The following is a 21,252-nucleotide window of genomic DNA, read 5'->3' on the forward strand; positions in this document are numbered from 1 at the left end:
CCCTGCAGGTGCACTGAACTGACACTAACTAGGCAGCAGCAAGAATATAGAATAGTTTCTCATATTTGTAGCTAAAGTGTATTAAAGAAAATACGCCAGTAACAATGTTCAGTGTTTATAAAAATTAAAAATATCTATAGATGAGAGAAAGCATTGACCAATAAACCACAAGCGCAGGAAAAATTAATATACCAAAGAAATTGTTGGGTGAGTGACAGTTGGAGCGTTTTCAAGGCTTGAATGAGAATCAAACTCCGGTTGAATCATGAACACAAAATATACATAACTGCAACATCCAGTGTTCAATTCAGGCCTTGTGATCTTTGTGAATCACATGTGATTCGGATTCTCTTTCTCACCTTGTTTTCGGTTTCTCTATACACTGATAACTGAAAAGGAAAAGAAAATCTTCTAAAAAGAAAAAAACGTTTCTTTGATAATTAACACAAAAAAAGTCAGAAATACAAGCCTGTATGAAAACAAAATTAAACTACAACTTCCAAGATGCATTTGGCAAAAACCAAAGCTTTAAACACAATGCAGTTAAAATACATTTATTTTTGGATTTTCAAAAAATATATACATCAAATGGAAGAAAAAAAACAGATTAACACATCAGCTTTCTCATTTGACTTCAAGCCAACCGTTGCACTTTTTTAAGGTTTTTCCCACAAAGTTTCTGAGCTACACCAGACGTGGATGTTGTTGTCATCCAATCCCCACTTCTATTTATTGACTATGACTATTATTGACTGAGCTATTTAGGACTACATAAACCAACCAGCCTATATCCTGCGATGTCTCCATAAAATAATAGGCTGCTCCCGTTCCTGCTGTGCCTCAGACGGGGGAGCATACCACGGAGCACACAACCATTTGGGTCACAATTTTAACCCAACTGTTTCAAAAAGGCTCTCAGTAATTTGTGATGGTGTCATGGCTGCCAGTGGCACAGACTAACTGTCTTCATTAAAGACCACACAAACACAAACAGCAAGGGATCCATTTAAATCTGAAAGGGACATGCCAAATACATAGTGAAAGCAGATGGATACTGGTATCATGTTGAAAACAATTCCAACATCACCTCATAAAAAGGTCAAAAACAGTGCATTCACACGTATAATAGAATAGAATAGAATGTATTCAGGTTTTTGGGTAATCTTCACAATTGTTCCCAACCACAGTCAGACAAACATAATGCCTTTTTATGTCTTTGCGTGCAGTTTAAATACAGATTGAATTATGAGATTAGTGCCACCCACTGAAACACTGTTCTCCCACTACTGTTGTTGATTTGCGTTCACTTTGACACTTTAACACCACCAAGAGTGATTGACCGAGCTGTTGACACAAGCACTTATGCACAATTACAGCTAAATGTTTTATGAAAATTGGGATAAGGGCCAAAATTGACAAAACCCAAAGACACAGTCAGGACTTCCCAATGGCTCAAAAAGAGCATATTATAACTTCTACTATATTATACAAGCAACTGATTGGACCCATGATCAACAACACTTGAACAAATAGTGGATATTTGATTTATAATTTTACATTCCGATATTTGGTTTGGTACAAAAAGTACCAAATGTACCAAAACAGTCAGGGATATTGCAGGTACATTTCCTTAGCTGCAAGATTTTTTAGCCAAGAAGATTTAAAAAATAAATGATTGAACAATTAATCATTATTCAATACAATTTGTAAAAGAACTTGTCATATACAGTAGGAAATTAAACTGACTATGTTTGATGTTAAGACCGATGGCAGTATAACACATGCAGTTTGTATAAGTCACATTAATTATGGGAAGTGAGAATGGAAATCGTTCACTATTACCTGACATTGTGTAAACAAAATCATTAAATAATTAAGTAATCAGTATAGTTTTATTCTCATCAGAAGAATTATGAAGTTGTGTTCATGCTGCCCATCAACAGAGCTTGACACAACAGGTTATATAGGTTAAAGGAAGACTTTTTGTGCCTTAGGGACTAATGAGGACAATGTATTGAGCATGAGCCCTACATTTGGCGTCAATATCCTTTCTCCAACTCTAACTCAATGTTTACATACATACATACATACACACACACATATACACATATACACATACATATATATACACACATATATACATATATACACACACACACACACACACACACATATACACATACATATATACATATATATATACACATATACATATATATATACACATATACATATACATATACACATATACATATATATATATATATACACATATATACACACATATATATAAATAGACACTTATACACATACACAAATATATACATACACATACATACACATATATATATATATATATATACATACACACACACATATATATATACACACACATATATATATACACACATATATATATATACACACACGCACACACACACATATATATACACACACACACACACACACATATATATATACACACACACACACACACACACACACACATACATACATACATATATATATATATATATATTTACATATCAAAGATTCCCTTTAAGTTAACTTCTTTAAAAACATATGGGATGTGAATGTCTGAAATATAAATATGGGATATTGTTAATTCTCAGTTGATTCTAAACCCGCCTGAGCCAAACGAGGGCTTTGTTGCCTATGATTAAACATCATAACCAACACTTTGATGGTATGCAGAGTTACTGTGAGGAGGGGTGAATAACAGGGCTTGCCATCCATATGGGTCACTGTGGGGTTTGAATGTGGCTGAGGGAACGTGAGTGAATGAGTAGAAGCGCAGGGCTGCCTGTCGTCCCATGAGCCAAGCCACAGCTGGCCAGATTACAAGAGTCTGGATTAGAGGCCAGGGGTTGGGGTAGGGATGTGGATCCCATTGCTGTAGGAACTCAGACAGGCACACACAGACACACACACACACACAATTAAAGCATCAATGTCAACATAAAGACACGGACTAGCTTGAAACTGCACAGGCGATCACATTGTGTTCAGCTACATTTTGAGTTTTGTGTGGCCACTTTGTTGGGACATCATCCAGTAAATGGGAATGATGTGATTTTAAGCAAATGTGTTTCCTCATATCCTCTTAATCTTAACAGCCTTCACAAGCAGCAAAAGCCAGAAAGTAAGGGGAGGTAACCTTGGCTTAACATCGACATGATTGTGTAAAAAAAAAATTTTTTATGATCTTTGCATTTGGCACAGAAGTGTTTTTCTCAAACAGATAATAGCTTCTCGTAAAGCATAACCGGTACAAATGGGAGAATGAGAACAATCTGCAGAGCACACTGGGCCTCTGGCCACTGCTGGCAGGCCATGAAAGCTGCATTACACAAATCAAGATGAGCTTTACAATTTTGTCTTTTGCATCTTCAACCTCACTAAAATAAAAAAACTGTTGTCTATATTTGTATTTTATGGACCATGAGTCTAAATAATAAAGGCTATCTATAAGCAGCGACAAAACAAAACAGGATGAATGATTTATCTAATGCATATTTAAAATCAACACCAATATAGACACCCTATGTGTAACTAGAATTCATATGAATCTAAAGAAAACAGACAAATCATTTCCAGGCAAAAAATATGTTTCTTACAAATATTATGCACAGAACAGATGCTGTAAAACAAAACACAAAGGCAGATTTTGGCATTCCCCAACAAAGGGCCTCCAACTAGCGCTCACCATCCATTAAACTGATACATGATTTATGCAGTAGTAGATTTAAATTTGTCAGCAATTGAGCATATAGTTCTTAAAAGCATTAAACATACAAAAGGCATTCAATGAAATAACGTGCTAAGTGTTAATTGGCAGCAGATCATCCTCAGTGCATGAATATGAGTTTAAATAAGTGTGCTACACTGTAAACGGTGAAACAGCAGCTTGGATGTCATCGTCACAGGAAGCATAGCAAAGCTGGTCGCCACTCATTTAGGCCTATAGGACTTTATTTCTCTAATGCTAGCTTAAAGTCTAAAGTGAAAATACCAACATTAAAAGGGAAAGGATTGCCTGTAGGTGAATGAGCTGTGTGCAAGACATCCCCAAAGCCAACATGAATTACAACATTAAATGAGGAAACAGCAAACCCTCCAAAACAACAGCAACAACCAATAGCCTCAGACACTGCACAAAATATATTCAAATTCAAAACAAACCCAAATAATGCACATGAGTGGAAATAAGCAAAAACGTTCCAACAAACTAATCCAGACAGCAGCTAGCAGGTTTGGCAGCATTATCCTACAGGTGCTCTAAAGCGATGTCACACGTTTTTTAGGCTACATTTTTTGTCAATTACAGTAAACATCTTCTCATTATCTGCAAGCTGCCTGTCCCCTGAACACACTGTCTCTGTAGACAACCCAGGGTCTACAAACGGCAACAAAAACAAACAGTGCCAACCTGCACCACCAAACATAACAGCGTTCCAGCCAATAACCAACGAGAAGGATTTGGGGTGGGTAGTGCACGGAAGCACGGAAGGGAGGTGATGAGGAGGAGGGAGGGGCGAGTCAGCCTCGTTTTATTGGAAAATACTTGAACGTCAACAACAAGTGCAGTCACCCAACATCACTTAGAGCACCTTTACACCCAATTAAACCCAGCTTAAACATGGAGTCACAACAACACCTGCTAGCACAAGCAGCAATAACTTAGCTTGTGGAAGTGAATCAGTGGTCCCTGCGTCTCAGCATGGAGAAGTTAAATCCTTTAGTCCACAGGACAGGAAAGCTCTGACTTGAACCTGTAACTCTTCCAAGGGATAATAAGGGACTGGAGCAGACGCATTGATTTGCAGCACTAGTGCAAAACACTTCGGTGATCGTCATCTGTGTCAAAGTGGAAGGGCCACACATATAGTCAACCTAGAACAGGTGCCCAATTCTAATTGGATAATTGGTTGAACAGGATTTCAAATCTATTGGATGGTGGATCCAAATTGGGGCGTTATCATAGTCGATGTCCAATTGCCACACCACAATGCACCATGTTTACCTCAGGAGCTCAGGAACAACACAACACAGACAGCTCTTAAAGTTAGAGAGATACAAGTTGTACAAGTACTTTGTCCATTGAGTAATATGTTATAGAAAACATGGCAATTGTAGTTTTTATTTCATTTTATTTAGTCTTTATTTAGGCCAAATAGCCCAATATGTTGAGAGTATGAATCCATCTGCAGAGCCGTGAGTTGAGAATGTCACCATGAGGGTACTTTTTTTCCATTCCCCAGTCCCTTGGAAGTTTATCATCCTGAAGCTGAGAGACCCCTGATTCAGCTGCATGCTACTAGAAGATGCGAGGTTACTACTGTAAATTAGGTAGTTAGACAGGCATGCCTACATTTGCAATGGAAACTGGTTAAACACAGTTAAATACATTCCTTTAGGAGCAGACTGGAGTCAGTCACCTGAAGTAGCCAGCTTACTTAATACATGTCCTATAAAGAAGGGAAACTAAAATATCATGAAGTGTGGAAGACCTATGTAGTCCAAAAAAACAAATTCCAATATAGGAGTTCCAATAGAAATAAAATGTAGTTTTCGGAAAACAACCATAATATGATGCTATAGGCTATTTGCCCAGAAAGTCACATTTTTCTAATCTCCTGTAGCATGTTACACACACAAACACCCACACACACCCACACACACACACACACACACTGTAGATGTGTGGATGGAGTGACCTAAACCCTACCTTAGCAAGCCACCATCTTATTTCTTTCCAAGTGCATTCAGTACGTTTTAGAAGCAGGTTTCAGTGACAGGCGAGTGATGCTGAGCAGACGCTGTCTTCACCTAGCTCCTCCAACAATCTGACAGAGAAAATGAATTCCCGTTTGCTGGCTGGCTGGAGTTTAAATGAACTTTCAACAGCAAATCAATTTGCACTTGACCAGGAGTGCAATCCTATACAACAGAGAGAGAGAGAGCAAGGGAAAACCTCTTCTTACCAAAGAAGGTGATGCAGAAATGTTTCTGCAGTTTTTTTAAGTACAAAAAACATCACATAGGCCTACATCCCTTTACAATGTGAGTTTGTCTGTGGAGGTAAGCCAAAGTTTGGATTCATACAAACATTTAGAATAATGGATACCAGTAATTAAATTAATGTCGAGACTGTGAACCACCCACAAAGCTATTTAATGCAATTCATATATGTGAGGAAATCCAAGTAATTCAACATTATTAGCTTTGTTTTGTGCTTAAATTTCAAGTTTGTTGTGATTCCATGAACATTTAAATTTTGGACCCATCATTTTGGTCAGCTGGAGTCTGAACAGTTAATTGGATGCTGCCACGCCGTGGCCTCCCCACACGACCCACACACCCAGCGTGGAACTGACTTCATAACCACATGTGTGAACGCAGTCGGCAAAAAGAAAACATTCACAATGTTTCCACATAAACACCTGATTGTTTATAGGCCATTCCCAAAACTTAGCGCTTGGTCATGATGCAGTTTATACATGAAAATGTGAACCTAGGATGTGACTCACATTAACCACCGCTGGTATATGTGTGTATGACACGTGACATTTTCTCTCTTTTAATATGCCGCCTGAGGTTACTTACAACTTTTATTTTTTGCTAGTCACTAGTTTGCTAGTATGATAATACAGTCACAAGTTAGCAAGTGAAACCGATCTAAACTCTTAAAGTTAATGAGGATACAATTTCATCATTGATTCTCACTTCTGGGCCTCATTCATGAGACATTGCTCAGGGGCCCGTTTCAGGAAGGAGGTTTAAAAACTCTGTCTAGTCTAACCCTGAACTCTCAGTTGAGTTATTCTGAGATGGGAAACTGAATTTTCACTAAACCTGCTTTCTGGACCGGACCCCATGTCAGTTATCTGCGTGTGTTATTTTTCAGGTGGTCCTGATAACTATACAAACTGAAGTCCACAGCTAACAAAAGGCAGCTGTGTGTTTCTTTACAGTAATATTCCTTCTTTGCATTTCTACACTTCATTTCATCCTTACATTGGTTACCTTTTCCTTGCTAGTGAAGTTCCCATCTGGGCACAGCCAAGCTTTCCAAAATAGAAGCATAAATGTAGCAGTGCACCACCCAAAACCAGCCGTGGTCTCAGTCAGCGCCTTTCCCCACCGTTTACAGATCTTGCCCCCTGGCTTGATGTGGCCCATAACAATAGGGTGGTTGCACAGCACACCAAGACTTTTCCTGACACCGTGTTTAACCATTAGACAACAGGGCTCATGATTTGTTGATGTAGAAAGAAGAGCGGAGAGTTTATTGGAAATGTGTCTCCAGTCTTCAACTAGAGAAACATGAGCATTGACAATATACCACTGGAGTTCCAAGTCACAAATCATGTCAACTAGGGTTTTACAGTATTTGTTTACAACACTTTTTTACAGTGAGACAGTGATCCATAAAAAGTCTCAATTTTCATTTTTAAAACTGTAAAAATGGCTTCCAAAGAGAGCAGGAGCCCATGTCAATGTCCCAGGAGTAGCGCCTTGACTCAAGCAACAGGGTTTGATTAGGAATGAATGGTGGCTCCGGAGTAACATATGTGGTTTCACTGGTTTGCAGCTTTGCAACTTACGTGTCCCCTTTTGCCCAAGATACCTCTCTCTCTGGCTGCATATGTCCATGAATGCCCCTTATAACCTCTGTTCCACGTCCCTCAAAGTAAGGAGCTAATTGACAAAGACAGACTGAAACATTTGTAATGGCCTTAGGCGGCTCCTCTGCACTTCTTCAAGAAATCCTGACATAATATACAGTATGTCCAAGCTTTTATTGTGCTGGAATGTAAGGACTAGCCTACTGGGGAAAAAGATATATACACTAGATATATAGAACATAAAGGTCTGTTGTGACAAGTGAAAGATATTGCAAGTGCAATGTTTCAGGGAAACGTATAAACATAAATACCTTGATTTTAAGATGTTTCTGTCGCCAAAGCGTCTAGCTGCGCCTCCATTTAACTGTATGCTTACTAAAACCCCCCAAAAATCGTTCAAACAAACTTTGAAAAAAAATTGAAATCTTAAAAATGTTGTAACGTAAAGAATTGAATGAAATAAAAGTAAGGGAAAAATGTCATACAGAACAAAAAATAGAAAAGAGATATTTTCATCATTACTTCTTTAAAACATTGCACACTTGCACTAGATACAAGATCCCATTAAGCCTGCATCAGGGGTGATAAAAGGCTGGGACAACGCTGTCTTTCAAATGTCAAAGGTCACTGATTAAGTCTCGTCGGTGTCGGCGAGGAGACGACTGCTCATCATTACACCTCACAGTCCATAGGGTGCATGTCGCTAATCAGCAGCTGATGAATGCTAGCCTGGGGTACTCTTCGAGCTGCCTAATAACAGCTGCTTGCTGCCTAGTAACCCTCAGAGATGAAAGGGCTCTTGTGGATGATTCCCCCAGGCTGACTGCTGAGGTCAAATTTCTCCCAAAAGGTCCCTGGTTACCTGTGTGGATCTCAAAGGGAGGCTGTCTCAGTCATCTGGTGATGTGATGAATCATGAAGTAGGGAAGGCCGGGGTTGGTTGTCACATGGGTGGTTGTCACACTGCTCATTACAGCTAAACTACAGGGCATTGTGACAATTTATTTGATATTAAACTAGGGATGCACCGTATCCAGATGTTTGTTTGGCCGAATACCGAATCCATTTGTTAAGATTCTGCCGAGTCCATAACCAAATACTAAATCCTACTCCCATCTTCAGTCCATTTACACATTAAACACGTTAAGGAAGAAAACATGTCTGGTTAACACAAGTTTTTAGCTTTTGATTGTCCTTCCTTACCTGAAGTTGCTGCGTTTTGGCCGCTGTCTGTAGATTTCTTCATGCACAACACATATTCTTTCAGATGTTTCACACAACAGCGGCAAATCAGCATTGCAACTTGAACATGTAGCTCGACTTGAATTGCCTTCTTTAGACTGAAAGTAGTGCCAAACAACACTTCTTATGCTCAGGAATTCATTTTCAGTTTCTCACAGCCTACTGCATTGAACAGTCCACCGACGTAAACACCTTCCATCACATCGACCTGTGCACGTAGTGCAAGCGCAGAGCTCGGTTCAGTGGGAAAAAATCCCAAAGTTCGACAAAAAACGAACCCCGTCAAAACGCCCAAATTCAGCTGAATCCGGAGCCAAATACTGGATTCTGTGCATCCCTGTATTAACCAGTTGTCCTGCCAACCGGCCCATTTTGCACCGGTCAATTTGTGGAACACACACATCAACATTAAGGTAAGGAAGTATATTGTACTTTTTATATGTCTTAGTATTTATTTATGATGGTCTTGTTTGTGTTTTAAAAGCTTGTAGGTTAAAAGTCATTTAAAACTTTAAAAACGTTTTAAAAAGTGGAAGTTTATAGCTTTGATTTGATTCAACTTCAAGTTAGCAAGCTAAAGCAATGTGGTAGCTAGCTTAACAAGTAGTCAATAGGTCGTTTGGGGAGGGTTGTCTCACTGCCCTGGGGGTCGGTTGTCACAGACATAAAGTACATGTTACACAAGTGGCACATTTAGACAGAATGTCTAAAGACAGCTCGCACTCATAGCCAGCACCACTTACTTTTATAAAGCTGTGTTTTTGAAACGAGAAATGACAACCGTTCACGTTAAACATCACAGCACTTACTAGTCTGGTCTTTGGAGGTTTGAAAGCAGTCGGGGCCCTGCACAGGCTCCTGCAGGGCAGGAAGGACACAAGCTACGGCATGTTGTTGCTGCAGCTGCAGCCAGACATTTCCTGGACGTCCTGCATGTGTTTTGGAAAAACAAATCACTGTCCGCTTCCAACGTCAAATCCATTGCCCTTTACCAATCCACAAAAGAATGTTCGTGACGCATTACAATCACAAAATTAACACACAGACATACCTGAAAATGAATGGAAAAGCAATAAAATAGGGACAATTTGTAAGATGTTTTCAATTTTCGGTCGGTCACATGATGACCAGTATGGAAAGGTAGGACTCTGTGTTTTTATTATTTTCTTCCATTGCTAATGTAAACATATTGACTATTTCAGTTTTAAGGGATCTAACTGACTCCAAAGCAACTCATTCCCAAGACCAGGTCAAGATTGATTTGTCTCAAAGGGCTTCACAATCTATGCATCACATGACCCCGTCTATCCTTCCGACAATCAATGTTCATTATCCAATTGCTCTCAGACCTGCTGTCTCTTCTTCTTCTTCTTCTTCTTCTTCTTCTTCTTCTTCTTCTCCTTCTTGCCATCAGTACACACACACAGACACACAAACACAAACACACACACACACACACATTCACACACACTGATCAGACAACCTGAGAGGTGAGTTGTTCATTTAGGGTCAGCACCTGTTAACCTCTTCAAAAGAAGATGGGCTGAGTTTACTGGCATGTTGGTTGTTTTTGTCACCAGGTCTGGTACATCTCATCTGGTTTGTAAAAGTAATACTCCAGTGACAGGTGGAGTTACTGTACTGTATGGGCATACATCATCAAGGCAGCTCCATCTGTAACAGGGGAGGCAGATGCTGGTCTCTGGATTCTGATTCAGTGTAGAGCTGCCATAAAATATTATATTGGCCTAGCAACTGTGATATTAGCCCAGTGTTGGCTCAAGAAGAAGCTGGCCCTGCGCAGGCACAGGTTTGTCTTTCGTCAGAGGTGCAGTGTCCCAACACTGTGTCCCTGATCTCTGTTGGTTGCAACCAAATGTACCCCCATTTCCTGTTTTTGAAATCTGTCCAAAAAAACTCTCTGACCCTGAAGACACATATTGAAACCATTTCTGCACTGCAAGGTATTTTCCCTGAAACATAATCTCACAGAGAGCCTGGTGCACATGGAGGGCACTGTGAGGTACCGTGTGGCACAGTGGCACAAATGAGTCTTTGTGTTGCTGTGTGGCTCTTACATCATCTCCAGACTGCTGGAGGGTTTGCTGGAAGATCCCCGTGGTACACTTGACCCTACACTGAACCTATCTGATGTTTTATTCTCACAGAAGCTGCTGGTGACTACACAACAAACTCATATTGTTCCCAAGCAAGGTTTTCCAGGTTCTTTCAGCCCCTTTGGGTGTAGTATCACCTTCCTGTCCTGTGTCGGCCCCTGAGCCTTGCTGTTTTTGATCAGTAGCTGCAGGGAGTGCTAGCTGGCAGGTCAGTGTTGCAGCACGGCATTATGGCTGCCTCATCTGCTGCTGCGCCATGTCACCATGCCTGCCTTCTTGTCCGCCTGAGCTCAGCTTTTCCAGCCGTTACTCATTCCCGCTAATTAGGACGAGGGCTCTTGCCGGTCCGCAAGGGAACAACTTTCACATGGGAAGCCCTTCGTTTTGTTTCTACCTCACAGACGAGAATAATCATTCGGCTCTTCTCTGAGGTCGACTAAACTTGGCAAAAAAAAAAAAAAAAGCCTCATGTGAGCTCTGCTAAGCCAAATTCATAAACATAAACAATTGATGGAAATACTTATGAACTGCTCATCCTTCATCCAATAGACATTTTTACATGATCAAAGTTGACACGGAAAAACTACTATGCTAATTATTTTCCTAAACCACACAAGCTTCAAAATAAGGTCCTATTAATCAAAAGCAAGCATAATTACAACTCGTTGACATGCTGGCTGAGACATGAATGACTCACCAATTCCAAATCTACACTTGGTTAGTCGTTACTGAATGGTAAAATACCCTCTCTAATACAACCAATAGGAGTGTTTCATAAATAAGGACCCCTAGCGGTGGCACGAAATATGACTCACAGGGGTGTTTTTACCATCCTCATACTTAAACTTAACAGTTGTTGTTTTAACATTGCAAAACAGTAGCAGTTTGGTCATGTTTAGGCACAAAGAATACTTGGTTAGGTTTAGAAAATAAACTTTTTTAGCTTAGTTAAATTCAGACTTGCCTAGTTAAGTTTAGACTTGCTTAGTTAAGTTTAGAAAGACATCCTGGTTTGAGTCAAAATTACTACATTACTTTACTTTCATACATATGTACTTGACGTAATTATGTACATGACACAATTACGCACGTGACGGAGAATGTGCCGTAGTTTTGATTGCCAAGTAAAGTTAAAATGACTCGCCGTTTCCTTTCATTTTTAAACGGGACACAAACTCCAGTCTCCTGGGCGAAAGTCCTGTGTTTGTTTGACCCATCCACCCTTAACAGACTTTCTCGGGCTTAAAGGGGAACTATGCATTTGTTTAGCTTAATTTACCTTAACTGAACAGTTTGGAAGTCATTGGAATGGTTATATGACTTTTTTGAGTTGAACGGTGGTCGTCTCGAAAAGCACTCTTGTAACTTTTGGCCGGCAAGTCACCTGACACAGCGTCAGGAAGTTTTGCGTGATTTCAGGTCCTGCGATGTTACAAATTGCTTCAGGGCACCGCACACATCTGCCCATTCAGGAACCGGCTAACCCCGTAGCGATGAAGTTTTCTACCCTATCGTCATGGCTGAGCAGACAAAAAAGAAGCAGAAAGTTCGGAACGCATTGTCGGAGGAACAGAGAAAGAAGAAACAGTAGACTGACACAAGTAAATATAGGAGCTGCCAAATATCTATTCCGAAGGCGTAAGGGGAGCTCTATGGAGAAAACTGTCAGCAAAAAGCGAAAAACAGTGAAGAAATGGCCAAAACTGAATCGCGCCACTTTAATACCTCTTCAATACCTACTTTTTGCTTTGTTCCCGTCATAATTACTACGATCACTAGAGGGCTATCTTAACAATAAATGTTAATATTGGTCGTAATTGCTGCTTGTACAAATGAGCTATGGGGTTGTTGTTTTTTTACTCCTGCTCTTGCAGACAACTAACTCAAATGTGACCAAAAACAACAAGACTGTAACACGGCAGGCTTCCTCTGCTCTTTTCTTTTTTAACATGCCACAAAATGTGGGAGTTTCCAGCTAATAAAATTGTACCATGGTAGCAACAACACTCAGCCCCGAGAATGAAACTCTGAGAGCCATTGTGCATGTTTTTATGTGAGAGTCCGTAAAGTTGGTATGTGGCACAGTGAGTGAGGTGACTGGATTGGAAATAACAAGGAGGAACACACAGCCTGAGCCACTGTGGGGAATGGAGAATGCTGGTAAACCAGAAAATCTTCCTGAAAATTACAAGAGGCCAAAGGAGCAAGAGACAAGGATTGGGAGCCAGGACAGGAGACTCAGAAAAAGAAAGGGAAAAAAAACACAAGAAAGCATTGGTAGAAGAGAGAGATCATAAAAACTGGAATACACCCTCCAAACGATCATACAAAAGGCTGTTCAATGAGGAGCATCAGTAAAAGCATTGAACTTGTAACAGCCTTCTAAACTGTTATATTGCTCTACAGGCTCCATAAGGTTTAAATAAAGCTAGCAGCATTATATCATAGTTGTGTGAATAGCTTCCCCTTGTGTCTTTTGTCAGAAACATTTAGCTGTTTAGCTGTGTGTAAAAAGAAAGGACTTTTAGATTTAAAGGTTCACGATAATCTGAGTGTTTTGGGTTGGTGTTTCTGCCACCGAACTAAAGGCTTGTCAGGAGTCTTGTTTGTTTTGTGGGACTAGCTTTCCAAAAACAAGTCCATTTGGCACCCAGGAGGTGTTTCTGGCACCGGGTTGAGACCCAGTTCAATGCTGGTGTCCTCTCTCCTCAGTGCCCCAGACTAAGACAATCTCTTAAAACAGACTCCTCTCCAAAGCAAAGCAGTAGTAAATCTCCCATCAGGCTCAAGCAACAAAGCCATAAATCAGCATAATGCGGCTTCTGAGCCGGGATGGTACAACAGCATCACATTGTTATATTTTCAGCATCTGTTTAATTTTTCTTTTTTTAAACCCATATTCACCTCGGGTGGAAATCACCAGAGGCCTCGTGATACAATATCGCGATTATACTTATGTCACAATACGATATAATTGCGATTTTAAACATATTGCAATATTCTGCAATATATTGCAATTTTATTGTTTTATTATTTATTCCCAATTTCAAATTATGTCCCCAAAAGGAAACTTTGTCAACACCTGTTTCATCTAAAAAAAGATACATTTCTTTGTTTGTTCATTTCACTTTAAGTTTATTGCTGCAAAATGGGATTGTCAAGCAGACAAAATGACCAACACGTATATAATAATAGATCGATACTTGACTTCTGTATATCGATACAGTATTGCCACAGAAAATATTCCGACACAATGCTGTGTCAATATTTCCCCCCCACCCCTAATATTCAGTGACATAGTGGTTTCCCGTCTTCACATTTGGCCTCCGCACTTAGTCATATTTAACCTGTGTGTCAGATATCTTTATTCTGACACATAAAGCTAATATGCATCTGTTAGATTACTCTAAAACCCACTCACTGCAACAAGTGAATTAAGTGATTTACCCTGTTTCATCCAGCAGATGGGGATAGAACTCCAATCCAAACTGGAGCCCATGTCTAGGGCTAATTATTACTTAATTCAGTTTAAAATTACAAACCATTTAGAGCTGGGTTATTTCAGGGATTGTTTTCTCATGCAATTATATAAATATAACACTTTGACTCTGAAAAGGCCTGAAATGTTGACAGGAATGTCATGTCAAACCCAACAAAGCCCATGAATCTTAATTTGAATCTGATGATAAATTCCTTTCAGCATTATTTCCAACTACATTTTTGAACCAGAGCCCATCCACAAACCCAACAAATTCACCAAGGCTTGTAAGACCAAAGCCTGTCCGGTCTCACTGGACTTGGATGGAATAGAGCTGGGCTTTAAAATGGGAAGAGAATCAGTGTGTAAGTGTGCCACTGCCGGAAAGCAACTAAAGAAAGACACATTCGAGTCAGTTAGCTACACATGTACATGTGGGCCTTACCGCATTCACACAATCCTCTTTTTTTTTATTACTCAAAACGATCTGAAGAGAAAACTTTACGCAAAAGTGGCGTTGCAGTCTCACTTTTTATTCTGCGTTTAGACAAGCATTTTGGCGGGGGAAATCTGCATGCACATGGTGACACAGAAGTGTGTGAAATTTGATGTATGCACACCAGGCAGCTAGGTGGTAGTGTGAAGCACTGCCACACAACAACACCAAGTCCACGTGCCTACGTAAAACCTTCCTTCTACTTCTCACCGTAGTAGTGGGAAACCGAAACACGGCAAAGCGAACAACAAAAGCTGACAATTTTGACAAACGAGGAGGTGGAGTCATTGCTGCAGACAACCTGAAATTACCAAGCCACGAAAGGCCCACCAGGGCGTGGACTGGGAGTCCTGCCAGTCAGAATACGTACACATGCGGATCGAACTTCTTCAGCAGTGTCCTGTACCTGGAGGGACGTCAGAGAGAACCACCGTGAGCAGATTGGAGCAGACTTTTGCGTTTTTACCCTTTAGACAGAAACGCCACGGTAAAGCATTGTCAAGATTTCCACTCGGGAGGGTGGTTTCATTTTTTGACGACTTTAAGCCGCGAAAACACCGTCGCCGTCTAAACGAAAGGCCCATTTGATCAAATATTTTGTGAGCGTTGTCGTGTAAACAGAGCCCAAGACAAAATGGCTTTGGTGTGAGGGGTGTTTTTCTTTAACTAGCGTTTTTTTAAATTATGTTTTGGGCTTTTCCGCCTTTATTTGAGGACAGCTAGGTGAAAAAGGGGAGAGAGAAGGGGGGGACATGCAGGAAATCATCACAAAGCCCGGACCTCTGCGTCAAGGCATAAACCTCTTAGTACTTGTGTGCCTGCTCCGCCCACTGAGCCAACCCGGCCACTCATGTTGTTTTTTACAGTTGTAGCTCACAACTCTTCACTTATTCTGAGAATCAATTCTGTTGTCATTTTAGTAATACTGTATATTATGGTCGATAACATTATATTACTTTATATGTTATTGCATGGCGAATGTGTGCAAAAACGAGTTTTTTGATTTTGTTGTCATCACTTTGGCTCTTTACCTCTTAACCATCTTACGTTATTACTTTTAAAACCTCTTGCAAAATAACCGAAGCATAAACACTGGCAGGTTTACTGAAATGTTGATTAATGTGCACTGACTGTTCTTGTGATTAAATACATTAAACCAATTTGCATTGAATGGTGATCATAAAATGTTACTTGTATTTGCTTTTAAAAGCATTGGATCAATTGAACAATTTAGGATTTGAAGTCAAAGTTTTAACTGGAAAATATTGTCCTTACGTGCACTGCACATCCTGTATCTTATAGCTTAGCGTGTTCTTTCATTTCGTTTTTTTAAACTTCCGTTTAAATTGAACCTAAATCTCACACTGTGACAACTAATACATCAACCTCTTAAACATTTTGCTTCAAACAGCTGATGACTGTGCATAATTTGATATTCTTGAATACCTAAAGGTCACATTAGCAGCAGAGAGAAACACAGCCATCCATCTAACACATGTTAGCTTGTGTTTGTGATCATCTGGCTGTTAAAAGAGATGGATGGGTGTCTGTCAGCATTTCAGCCTGCATCTCAGTCATGTTACTGCTGTTGCTGCTGCTGCCGCTCACATTCCACATGTGAATGTGCTTCAACTCCTCCAGAACACTGACGCTTTGATGGTCGCTGACATAAAAACATGAAGAACATGAAAATGTGCCAATCTCTAGTGTGAAAGCTGTTCAGTAATGTGTGTTTAATTGTCAGGAATGGAGAAAGTGCCTGAAGGATGGGACAGCCTGTTATCATGACTATTCATCACAGCCAGACGTCTCTCACTCCAACAACGTGGCCGGGGAATATTACTGCTTTCATCTGACCCCGTTGAAATTCCTCAACACCTGATAGTTTTGCTACCATGAGTCAGCACCCACTGATTAAGGTCAGCTTAAGACGTCTGTGTACAAATTCCCAGTGTTGATAATAGAATATTTGAATGCGGTGCATGGTTTCTTCTGTCTGCACATAAGGAGGAGGGGTCTGGCAAAGCGAGACAAGTCTGCACAGAAAATATTGCTGCTGTATATAAAAGGAAAGAAACTCAAAGGTAAAAGAATGTTTTCTGTAGGGCACTACCGCCCCCTATTGGCATATCCTGTGTGTGTATTTTATTTTTTGTAAAAATTGTTTCTGCAACTGCCATTCTAGAAAGATTTCTCTTTTTTTTTTTCATTTAAAAATCTTTCTGTATCAGATTGTGTTTTGGGTACGCTTCATTCTCTGCAATATGGGTGACACTTGACTGAGAGAGTGAGCACAGAGCGTTGCATGGCTGCACTGTATAATCTATTTTTTAACATCTGTTCTGTCTGGTATTCACTGTTTTGCTGAATGTCCCTGCAGTGATAATAAAGTCTACTCGTTACCTTGTAACAGCATAAGCTGTTTAAATAAAGGTCAGGTAAATTAAATGTTAAATAAAACACCCAATCATGTCACCTAAGGGTTCTGCTCAAGTAGACAAATTCAGAAAATGAAATGTCACACTAGATCAGAGTGGTGTGTGCTAAATGAGGAGCAGGCTTGCAGCAGAATTAGGAATTACGGTCATGTTCGCGACAAAATGTCAGCTGTCGGCTGGATGCAGAATGAGAAAGTAAAAATGTTAGGCCTTTCGAATCACATTCAAATGAGGCTATATGAAATACGTGAACTGTGAGTTTGGAGAGCAGCACTTCAAATTAATAGAAGAAAACTGTATAATCCCAAGTGTTTGAAATGAAGGGGTTTGTATATACAATAAGTGTCTTTATGTCCTTCCTATTGCTTGTGATTGAATTTGACATTAATACTAACTTTCACATTAAGCTGGCTAATTTTGAAAAAAACGCATATGTTTGAAAGCAACATGTATTAGTGTTTTCAGGACATTTTCATAAAGATCTATGTTCACAGTCTCTGTTTTGGCCTTCTGGCCACTCTCAGGGATGGCACTTAAACTTGTGCTTTTCAAAAGGCAGTTCCAAAGTGGATAAATCTGAACACACCAGTTTTATGTTTCAGTGTGGATGGGTAAAAAAAAGATTTTAGAAAATGGAAAATACTGTACACCTGAGTGCTCCTTACACATTACTCTCATCAACCAACTCATTGGTTTTTGTTGTATTGCTGTTGTTATCGTAAAAATATTGATAATAGCAGCTTTAAGAAAACGTACTAACATCTAATCCTCGCTGCGATCCCTCATTTTAAATGTCAATGCAGCCAATCACTTCACACAGGTTAGGTTTAAAGGTAACCTGTTGGCATGCTGAATTTGATTGAGGACTTAGTGATCTTAAACTAGAGTACAGTGTGGATGTGCTGAGACATAAAAGGGAAACATCTTGTAACATCACTGTTAATAAGATTTGGTGGAAAAAAACATCTTTTGGTTTGTTTTGCTTACTGTGAAGAATGCTGTTGATTGACAGTTGATCTTTAGGAACTGCTAATAGGCAGTTATATCACAAATTTAGACCAAAGGTCAGCATCACGTGACACTATTGCTTATTACTGTCTTACTTATTCTTTATTCAGGACACACACAAAATGGCACACGACAGACAAATACAATATATAACACATTCAATAAGAAATGACTACAACAGTCAGATTTCCACAATACATGAAAAGAGAAAGAGATACAGATATTAGCGTATAGACTAAAACGCCAATGGATCCATAATCTCGAAGTGAACACACTCATTGCAGGGTTCACTAGTGTTGTGTCTAGTGTAGACAAGAGCCCGACCGACTAAGGATTTTTAAGGCTGATACCGATGCAAATATTTGGTTATTTAAAAATCTGATATTACAATATGTCAGCCGATATATAATTATTTTTTAAACATATCCAGAAACGCGTAACTAAACATGAACATATTTTCTTAACATTAGTTATTTGTAGTTATTCATGAGTTCTCACTAAATATCGTTCTCGCCAATATATCGGTCGGGCTCTGGAGCAGACCCTTAGTAATTGTTGAAGGCCAGCACTGTATGGACAAAGAATCGAAATTGAATGTCTGTGGTTGTCGTGAAGTGAGACCTCCAGACATCCCAATACCTTCTAAATGTGTTTTCGCTGTCTGACACAAACCCTGCATGAGTCCCAGAGAACAGCAGAGCCCTCGGGCAAACTCCCCGAGGCATGATGCTCTGTCCCTTAAACCTTTCTGACAAGCCAGGAAAAAGTCAGGTTAGGTCCTGCCCTGCGCTCGCTCCCTGTCCGTCCGTTTTTAACACTTAAAGCCTAAATATTGGTAACAAACTTAACACGTTTTAAGTGCCATATCGCCTGAACGACAAGATATTTGAACTCAGTATTCCCCCTGTAAATCTAAATCTAATTTCTTGAGACATGAAGTGCAGACTGTGAGAGAGGAGGAAAGAAGCATACAGTTATCAAATACAATCTTCCAATAGGTTACAAATTATAGGCCTACAGATTTTATAACCGCCAGTCGGTCTATTACTGCTTCACCATCATCACCATTTTTCCGAGAACTGGGGAAGAGGTTGCCATGGGGATATTTGCTGGTTGCCATTCACCAGCACAAGTACAGGTAATTGTCTTTCTCTCTCTCTTTCTCTCTCTCTCTCTCTCTCTCTCACATCCTCCTCCCCACACTTATTTACCACTTTACAGACAGTCGGGAGTATTCTTGTAAAATAGACAACTAAGGGTACCCTTTGTGTTGTTTGAACAGTATTAACTAATCAGATCAAATGTGTGTGCATCCCTTTGCTGCATTATTTGTAATATTTGTGTTTAGATGTCAGTTTGTCTCAAGCACATTAATGTACCAGCAAGTAAGAGTTTCTTTTTTAAACAAGACCCTGCTTCCATGTCTATCGCTAGCAATTTTCCATTAAGCCTCTGCACAAATGACTGCCCCGAATGGTAAATGGATTGCATTCATATAGTACCTTTATACTGAGTCAAAAGATTTTAACAATAACATTCACCCACAAGAACACACACACGGGCACACAGACACGCACGCACACACACACAGGTTTGCACACACACACACGCACACACACACTTAATGTTGTTGTCTCACTCTTGGAAAGAGGGGAGATTTAAAAACAATAGAAACATGTGTGTCTATTGCTCAGTTGCACACACGTGTATAATATTTGCTAGCAGCATCAGCTCTGCAATAGCCTCTAGAGAATGAGTCATCATGACAGGCGTTTGTCTTCATGACAATACACATCTGATAAAAGAAGAGAGTTCTAGGTGAGGGGTGAGGGATCAAGCAGAGGTGAAAGCTGAGCTCCGAGGCCACGTGACCACTCTGATGCAAATATAACTCTTTTTCTCTGATGTCAGGTAGCCTTAGGTCATCTGAAAGCTGAGTGTTGGAAAACACCGCTGTATGAATGTCAGGCTTTCACAGATGTGTTCGAGTGCCAGAGTCGGGACGACACGACACTAACACTGATCACACCTGTCACACACATCTTCTCTCTCTCACACACACACATACTCACACACACACACACACACGTTTTTGTTCTTTTGTCAAATGACCACTAAGCCATTTTTCAAAATGCTCTTGGCTTAATAATAGAGAGAAGTGACTGATGAGTTTTAGGCTGAGGTAATTGTTCCACTCACTTAAACTGAGGCAGAAATACAAAATGTCTGCAGAGGCACACAACCGTGGCTCACTGCGTTTTCTTCTCTGAGCTGTCAGGCAATCTGAGCTGAGCTGAGAAGAGAGGCTGGGTCTCTCTGTGTTCCGGCACTCAAACAGTTTCCTTCAGTCTGTCAGATAAGGCTGCATTTTTTATCAAGGCCACAACAACAACAACAACAACAATTGTTTGTTCCAGATATGAGGAGCATAGAAACTGAACGCTGCTTCCCCTTGTTTAGTTCTGACTCTGGGGACAGAAAGTAGACCTGTCCCAGGTCCTGGTTGGTTGACCTGAGAGGTCTGGGGGGGTCAAAGTGTAGTAGCAGATTAGAAATGTATTTTGGTCCTAAACCATAGTGATTTTAAAACCAGCAAAAGTACTTTGAAATCAATTCCTTGAGGCACAGGAAGCCAGTGTAAGGACTTCGGAACAAGAGTGATATGATTCACTCTCTAGTTCTTGAGGAAAAAATAACATCTTTGTAATTGTCGTTTCCTGTGGGGCGCTCTTGAAAAAAACTGAAAGCACCCACTGAGTCATTCTTCATTAACAGCATCAGTCTATGTTATGTCCTCCGCCTCACACTGTCACTGTCCTCAGCT

The 21,252-nt window shown here is 40.1% G+C and overlaps 1 long non-coding RNA gene across 1 annotated transcript in view; it reads left to right on the forward strand.

Moving 5' to 3' along the window:
• LOC117961505 overlaps positions 1 to 3,884 on the forward strand; it is a 15,179-nt gene extending 11,295 nt beyond the window's left edge. The window contains exon 3 of the long non-coding RNA XR_004660419.1: positions 3,874 to 3,884. This is a non-coding gene — a long non-coding RNA (uncharacterized LOC117961505). The remainder of the gene's footprint in view (positions 1 to 3,873) is intronic.
• Positions 3,885 to 21,252: the final 17,368 nt, after the last annotated feature.

Source organism: Etheostoma cragini, chromosome 18 (assembly GCF_013103735.1).
Source record: "Etheostoma cragini isolate CJK2018 chromosome 18, CSU_Ecrag_1.0, whole genome shotgun sequence".
In the NCBI taxonomy this organism is placed as follows: Eukaryota; Metazoa; Chordata; class Actinopteri; order Perciformes; family Percidae; genus Etheostoma; species Etheostoma cragini.